Below are 8,500 nucleotides of genomic sequence, written 5' to 3'. Positions count from 1 at the left end.
GCCGCCGCCGCCCGCACGCGGCCCCGCGCGCCGGTGGGGGGGGGCGGGGCCTGGCGCGGGCCGGCGGGCGGCGTGATGGGGGAGCGGCTGCCCCGGCCCCGCGCGTGCCCGTAACGCACCGCCGCGAGCGCCCGCGCGCCGCCCCCGCACCCGCCGCAACGGCCGCGCCTCCCGCAGCCCAGGAGGGAAAAAGTAACGGCGGTGCCGCCCCGCGCGGCAAAAGCCAACGCCTCCTTCGAGCCGGAATCGAACCAGCGACCTAAGGATTCCCGCGGGCAGCGCCTCTACAGTCCTCCGCTCTACCAGCTGAGCTATCGAAGGGAGCTGGTTGCCGTTTCCGCTGCGCGGTAGAAACCCTTCGCTCCCGCCACCTCTGATTATGAGCTTTGGGATCCCCTTCGCTCCCGCCACTTCTGTTGATGTGCCTTGAGATCTCCTTCGCTCCCGCCACTTCTGATGATGAGCTTTGGGATCACCTTCGCTCCCGCCACCTCTGCTGATGTGCCTTGGGATCCCCTTCGCTCCCGCCACCTCTGCTGATGTGCCTTGGGATCCCCTTCGCTCCCGCCACCTCTGCTGATGTGCCTTGGGATCCCCTCCTCGGGCGTTGGCCTCTCCCCGGAATGAGCCGGAGCGCAGAGTCCCGCTGGGCACCGAGCCCCGGCGGGTCCCGCACCGCGCCCCGCAGCCGGGTCGGGCAGGGCAAGGGGAGCGGCGCTCACAGCCCCTCACGCTCCCGCGCCGGGCGCGGTCTGTCCCGGAGTGCGAAGGCAGCGCTTCCCTCCCTCGCCGAAAATTCCGTGCCCTGTGGTTATACGCGTGCCTGAGGAGCGAGATCGCGGGTCTCATCTCTGCATCACCTGCTCCAGCCGCTGCACTGCACTGTTGAGAAAAGGTCACCCCAAAGGGAATCACAGAATCATTTAGGTTGGAAAAGACCTCTGAGACCATCGAGTCCAATCTATGGCTGAACACCACCATGTCAACCAGACCATGGCACCAAGTGCCACATTCAGCCTTTCCTTAAACACCTCCAGCAATGGTGACTCCACTACCTCCACGGGCAGTCCATTCCCATGCCTAATCACTCTTTCTGCAAAAAAAAGTCTTCCTAATGTCCAACCTAGATCTCCCCTGGTGCACCTTAGGACTGTACTCCCGTCCTATTGCTAGTTGCCGCGGGGAAGAGGCCAACCCCCACCTTGCTACAACCTTCTCTCAGATATAAACGCGGCACCATGTCTGTGCTGACAGACATGGACTCTGCAGAGCTTCTAGGAGAGCAGGATGGGAACACTGGCTGTAAAGACGAGTTGGCAGCTGTGCAGCCAAAAACCCCAGAAGAGTAAGGGCAGTATTTAAAGGTGCTCACCCAGAGTGTTAACTCAGCTCTTTGGGGCTCATATCCACCATCAGCTTTTCCCTTTATTAAATCCAATGTCATTTTTACTTTAATGGTCAAAACAAATCACCAGAACAACATATAGTCTCTTGTTACAAATACATTTTTTTCAATGTTTTTTTAGGGAAATTTGCTTACCACAATCACAGTGGCAATAACCTCCCAACACTATCACCAGCATAAAGGACAAGCTACACTCAAGCAGGACCTTGGTGTGTTCTAGGTATTCCTTGAGACAAAAGTCTTTAGCTGGAATCATAGAATGGTTTGGGTCAGAAGGGATTAAATATCTGGTTCCAACCCTCTGCCATGGACAGGGACACCTTCCACTAGACCAGGTTGCTCAAAGCCCCATCCAACCTGCCCTTGACCACTTTCAGGGATGGGGCATCCATAACTTCTCTGCACAACCTGTGCCAGTGCCTCAGGACCTCCACAGTAAGGAACTTTTTCCTAATAACTATTCTAAACCTGCTCTCAGTTTGAAGCCATTCCTCCTTGGCCTGTCAGTACATGAGATGCTCCAGTTATGCTTTACATTTTATTTAAAGAGATGCTCCAGTCCTTTAATCATCTTTGTTGCCCTCCACTAGACCTGCTGTAGGAGCTCCATGTCTCTCTTGTCCTGAGGAGCCAGAAGTGGCCATAACACTCCTCATCAGGACTGAGTAAAAGAGCAGACATTCTACTGCTGCCAGTGATCTTCCTAATGCAGCCTGGGACACCATTGACCGTCTCGGCTGCCAGAGCACACTACTAACTCATACCTAGTTTGTTGTCTGCCGGGCGGACTTCGCAGAAGTATCTGCGCAAACGAAGCCCCCCTCCGTACGGAGTCTGTACCTCATCCCCGCAGCGCTGCGGGTGTCTCCACACGCGGGCGCCTCCGAGTGGGAGCGCGGGCCCGCAGCGCCCCCTGCGCGGGTAGGCGGGAACTGCAGGCACAGGCAGGGCGCCCACGGCACGGGAGGGGAAAAATCCACCAAAACCAACTTCTCCCGCATCACAAACCTGCTGTTACACGGGTGAACTCGCAGCGTTGCATATGGCATGGAGGAAAAAAAATCACTGAGGTTTTTATTTGTAGTCTTTGCCTGCTGCTTGCTAATAGGCGTTTAGCACCAACGTGTCTTCCCTGTGATGAACTTTTAGTATCCAGAGATGACAACATAGGAGGTTTCTCGACATCAAAGCTCTGACAAGAGTCTTTGAGAACTACAAAAGCCATAATCAAAAAGTAATAAAACCTAACCTGAGACAGAATTTGTGTTGTCAGCATCATACAGTATGAAATGGCATCTTCTAGTACTCATTTATATTTAATTCAAAGTGAAAGGAGCCTGAAGTAAAAAATATTGTTGTCTAAATAGATACTTTCTTGTATATTCCCACAGTAACACGTGTTCCTAATTTGCAGGAAATAGATCCTAAAAGCATTAGCTGGGACAAACTGCTAAAATAGTAAGTACTGATTGTCCTTTGTTAAAAAGAATAGTAACCTAAAGGTGCAATTTATTATGACATCCAGGTGGTACATTAGTAACTACACACCTCACATTTTTTTTTCTCTTTTAATCCTGTTACTATTCTGTGTGACAAGGTCTAGTGTTTGGAGTTTCTTGTGCTCCTACATGACAAAAATTTTGGAGATGCATCCCCCCTCTCCATCTCTTCTCAGCTTCTAGGAACTTCACTCTAACAAGCCAGAGGTCCACTTCTCTCTTCAGAGACCTTACAGGAAGTTATTTCTTCCAGCTGTTCATTTAAGAGCATCTCCAAGAAAGAAGGCTCAAACTCATAGTCTGTCACTAGAGTGGAATATGGAACATCTCCCTTTCCAAACACCACTGTCTACAGGGACTGTCCCTCCTATCCCATCAGGGCTGTCATAGCCCACAAGGCACCAGGCTCAATCTCGACAGACTTCTGATAGAACACTCACCAGCTGGCAATATCCAAGTCCCACTGTGCTTTCTGCCTTTGGTTGTCCTTCCCAAGACCCCCTTTGTGCCAAAGGAGAGCTCAATTCCAGCCTACACCCGAAGAACATTACCAGGTGCAAAGAAATTGCTGTAGGTTCAGGATGTCAGGATGAGGCAAATGACACAATCACTTCCCCACTAGCTTAGGAGTGTTTAGTTGAGTCTCCTGACCAATCAAAACCAAACACCATTAGAATCAGCTGTTGGCATTTAGATCCTGCTTGGGTTTTGTAGTGTTGTACAAGTGCAAACAGCAGGGGGCAACCCACTTCCAAAGACAGGACACACTGTAGCCCAGATGACTCAATAGGCAAAGTGCCCTTGCAGAGGCAGGGGTGATCCTGTCATTTTCCCTGTTATTTATTTCTTCTTGCTTAGTTTCATACTAATCTGCAGTGGTGAAACTTGTACTGGACATTCATCATGACTCCAACCAACAGCAGACTCTGTAATTGCTGAGAAACAGGTCCCTTTCTGTGGAACACTGATGCTTTGAAAAATGTCACCCAGTCGCAGTGGTATTAAGGTACCACACTATGAGGCCACATGTTAAGCCCATATGTGTATTACTGGGCTCATGTGTTACTCCTCCAATTTGTTGAGAGTTCCGTCTCTTTCCTGATAAATCCTTTAATGAATAAAACAATACCAGTCATGATCCCATTGCCTATTGCCACAAAGGTGAAATGATGGAAAAACTCTGAAGTCACATGCAGAGGATTGTAATTCTTTGCTGCCATGGATCAGAATCTCATTGTGAATTCAGGCAGTCAATTCAATCTGGACAATGAAACAGTATATGGATATTCCCTAGGAGGTAAAGGTTTAAACACATGAAGTTAAGAATAATCAGTCTATTGTAAATGATCTCCTTGTAGGTTTGGAACATTTACAACAGCAGAACGGATGTTTTTGTGAAGATTATTCTCAGCACAAATAATCAAGAAGACATGCAACTGTTTTCTTGCTATGAGAGAAGAATCTAGCAAAATTCCTACAAGGTAAATTCAGGAATCAGTTTTTCGAATTCTGAAAAACAAGTGGTTTATTTCCTCTGTAAATAGTTTCCCAACCAATTGCTGCCTGTCTCATAGAGCTAACATCTATAAACTAAAAGAAACGCTTGATTGCTAAAATAAAGAAAAACCTGAGTGTAGGTGAGCTTACAGGTTTTTTACCCAATACTTTGCTTTTAGCAATCTTGAATGCTTTATCACCAGTTCCCCTAGTGACTGTAATCTTCAGAGCTCAGCATGGACTAAAACACCAAGTATGTCAATCAAACCTCATGCACCATCAAGTCTTCAGCTCAGCTGCTTGACTTGGTCTGAATTCAGCATTCAGTATCCAGGGTGTTGTGGCTTGCATCATCCCTATGGTGGTCGAGCTTGCTCCCCATGTTTGGAGAAATTCAAGATTAAGAGTACAAGGGTACTCACCAGATACTCTTTTAAATTAAAATAGTTGTCTGTATGACAGCACCTTGTTATCTGCATCTGCACCATGTCTCAGTACTGAAGATCCCAGCTTGTCATTCATACTTGAGTCATGTCACAGTCAGTTCAGGGAAGATGCAGTTCAGAGCAATTTCAACTTGCTGTGTGCTTTCAGAGTCATAGTTAGGGTTTGGGGTTTTTTTCCTTTTCTTTTTTTTCAATTGTTTGGTATCAAAGTTTCTGAAGGGCAGTATTCTGTTCTTGGCTCCTGAAAATCACCTGATTTTGCTGGAATTTTCTCTTAATGCTTCTCACATTTTCCTGTTAAGTCTCACAGGAACAACCACTTCACCCAGAAGAGCTAGTAAGTTCTGTGCACTTTGACTCAACATATTTATACAGCCTTTTGGAGAAAAAGTGCTGTTACCTCTGCCTAACTCAATTAGCCTGTGTCCTGACACAGAAGAATTGCATGCACTTTGTGATTTCATGAATTTTGCTTTACTGTATTCACATTATTCACACTAGTGCAGAGGGTGGAAATGTAAGACTAAAAGGCCATCATATCACAAAAATACCAAAATAATCAAGTGTATCTGGATGGGCTTAGAATTTATGCTCATGCATTAAACCTCCATGATAATTATGTACAGAAAACATCTTGCACATTTCCAAAGCAGTCTACATCCCCTTATCAAGGAGGCTGTACAACTACTTAAAGAATTCTGAGGTGGCCTTGGAATTGAGCCTTGGACTGAAAAAAAACAACCGCAGTTCCCAGGCTCAGAAGATCAATAAAGCAGTTCTGCCAGACACCAACACCAGATCCACTGTGATCCTCCTGTGCAGAGTGCAAGGAAGTGGTGCCAGTGCACAGCTCAGATAGATGATGTCACTTTGAAACAAAGTCCTAAGCCTCACCTCATCTGCTAGGCAAGTACAGTGGAAGCTACAGTGAAAGTATTCCTTTGAAGAGAGAAATTTCATTTGGCACCCGCATCACCTATGATTTCAGTGGCAGGGGTATTTATTTGTATCAGGTACTATCAAGGCAAACATTACTTTTTTAGGGGCTAAAAGTGAAACAGCCTTAATCAAACAAAGGAGGAGAAAACATACTAAACTTACACTTGGATATTACCTATCATCTTGCTATCAACTCTCCCAATGATTAGTAATTATACCACTGAAAGATTAATTATCAATCCCAGTTAACAAGCTTTACTAATTTCTCAAATGCCACTTTTTTGTTTTTGAAATCATGGAGCAATAGTTTTACTAGTTCTGGTCAGGGATGCAAATGGTGTTGGGTTTTTTTAAAATTTACTTCTTTTACTAACATACAACTTTGTCGACCAAAGAGAGCACTTGGAAGTCACCTATAAATCAGGTATTTCAATACATATTTTCCTGTGCTGTTTTGGAATTACATGCTAGTAAGTCATCACTACAAACGCAAGACAAGACAACTTAATCCTAAGATTTTGTCAACACTCAGAGTAAACAATTAATCCTCATGAAAGGGATTACAGCAGTCAGAGCCAGACTCAGCCAAGCAAATGGTCAGGCAGCAGTAAGTGTTCCAGCAGCAGCCTAAGCTAGATTCAGTCAAGCAGCCCAAGTTCAGTAGCAACCTGGTAATAAATGAAAAGCACTGGCTTGACTTCCTCCCCCAAAAATCCAAACTACTTTATAAAAACAAGTGTTCTGTCCTAGTTCAGCTGGTGGGACCAGTTTATCACTGTGTGGGTGTGACCAAAGCAGTGTATCCTACACTCTCTATTCATTTCCCATGGACTGTTAACAATGGACCATTTGCAGCAGCTGCCCAGGGCACACCCAGCTCCTCAGGCTGTAAGTTAGGTGAGAAAGACACCTGTGAGAAAACAGCTGTAATAACTCCTCTCCAGGAAGTCGTTAGCAACTCCACACGCAGCCTGAGGTGTCATGTCTGCTAATGGGCCATCAATGATTCCAAATACCCCATGACTCACAGAGTGAGATCACCCCTCGTGTAAGTCCCCACCCTGGGGGACGTACTGGGCGGTCCCACCTGGACCTGAGGGGATATAATCTTGGGGGCCTGGGGGACTTGGGGAACCACTTGTCAGATCCAGAGGATCAGAACTTCAACAGGAAGAGACCACCACTCTTGACCAGACTGCAACCATCATCTGCACCAACAGGTTTTTCACCTCCTTTTGCTTTGGACTTGGGCGAACCACGTGGGGCTCGGCACAGGGGCTAACAAACCTGTTTGTGTTTGTGCCCAGGGCGCTGGGTTATACTACTGGGTTTTGTGGGTTAAAAGCAATGTCTCTTTGTGTCATTGTATTTATTGTAATATTTTTATTAAATTGTAGCTCTGACTTATAATCTCTCCTGAGCTGGGTTCATTTCTCCTGCCAGTTTACCTTTAAACCAGCACAGTTTTGATCCCCAGCTTTCCAAACTAGCAAAAAGACTCCTGACAGATTACAAAAACAGGAGTCACAGACGCAAATCTGCCAGTATCACAACTAGCAGTCTGAAAGGTGCTCGCCTCTGCTGCTTGCACAACTGTAGTTTACCTCTTTTTCCAGGGCAGCGTTGCTCCCATGCCCTGCAGAAGGGAAGAAGAGAGAGCAGAGGGTGCTTACAGACACAAAAGACTGAACACCTCCATCCTGGCTCCATGTCTGCGGTCAGAAACGAGTGTCCATGAATGGTTCTTTGTTACTGCAAATGTGTTTTCCAAGTTTGTGAAAGGATTCAATTTTATGAGTTTCCAGCATGGAACCTCAGAGTTAGAGTTGGAAAGTCACAAAATATTAAATAAAGATGACTTTCATGGTGGACCAGAGATATCTGGGAATTTTTGGGCTGCTGGCTTAATAGAGACCTGAGAGAGTTCAATAATAATCAATGTTTTTCATTAACAGAATAGACAATAATAGTTCTTTCTGAAGTATCTTAAAGCACCTGCAAGTTACTGCAAATAGTGGTCATGCTTACACTGATGCCTAATGTTTCTGATGGTATTAATAAATGTTCAGAATCACAGCATACATAAATTTAAGTAATTCAAAACCAAACAATCCATTTCAAATCAGTTGTGGCAATTGAGTTGTACTGTCAGCCTGGCCATCAAGCCTACTATGGATCCAAACACCTACTTTTATTTATTTATGAGTAATAAATACTCAAAACATCACAAATCAGTAGAAGCCAATGTATCAAAGCCTCCCCATCAAGCAAAGTGACATAGTTTCAATTCACTTTTTCAGTCAATACAGGTGTTTGAATTTACTCTGTAATACCAAAAGCACCTTCCAGAACTCATTGCACATGCTAAAGAATAGCCAAGGTTCACTCCCACCCTGGTCCTAGGTGTAAAATTGTATTTTGAAAAGTCTTGTTCTGAAAGGAAGCTGGGGTTTTGCAGGGATGTTACAACAGATTTACTATGGACATACATAAGGAAAGAAAAAGAAAACCCCCAAACAAACAAACAACAACAAACAGCCTAAACCCAACAACTCTCGTCTAAAATAAAAATTTTGATTGGTATTAAGGCTGTACAATTAATAGCAGAAGTAAAATGAGAACACTTTGTTGCTTCATACGTTCAGTGCTGAGTTTGGCTCCAATTATAAACACTGCATTAATAAAGATCAGCAAACTTATAGCTTAGCATTAAG

General features: G+C 45.5%; 1 non-coding gene across 1 annotated transcript; it reads right to left on the bottom strand.

Annotated features, from left to right (window-relative positions):
- Nucleotides 1-231: 231 nt before the first annotated feature.
- TRNAY-GUA (transfer RNA tyrosine (anticodon GUA)) lies at nucleotides 232-321 on the bottom strand. Its single transcript is given in 2 exon segments — nucleotides 232-267; nucleotides 285-321. It is a non-coding gene; the product is annotated as a tRNA-Tyr (tRNA).
- Between the last annotated feature and the right edge of the window lie 8,179 nt (nucleotides 322-8,500).

This window comes from Pithys albifrons, chromosome 4 (genome assembly GCF_047495875.1).
Source record: "Pithys albifrons albifrons isolate INPA30051 chromosome 4, PitAlb_v1, whole genome shotgun sequence".
NCBI classification, from domain to species: Eukaryota; Metazoa; Chordata; class Aves; order Passeriformes; family Thamnophilidae; genus Pithys; species Pithys albifrons.
This window is presented reverse-complemented; position numbering and strand designations above follow the sequence as displayed.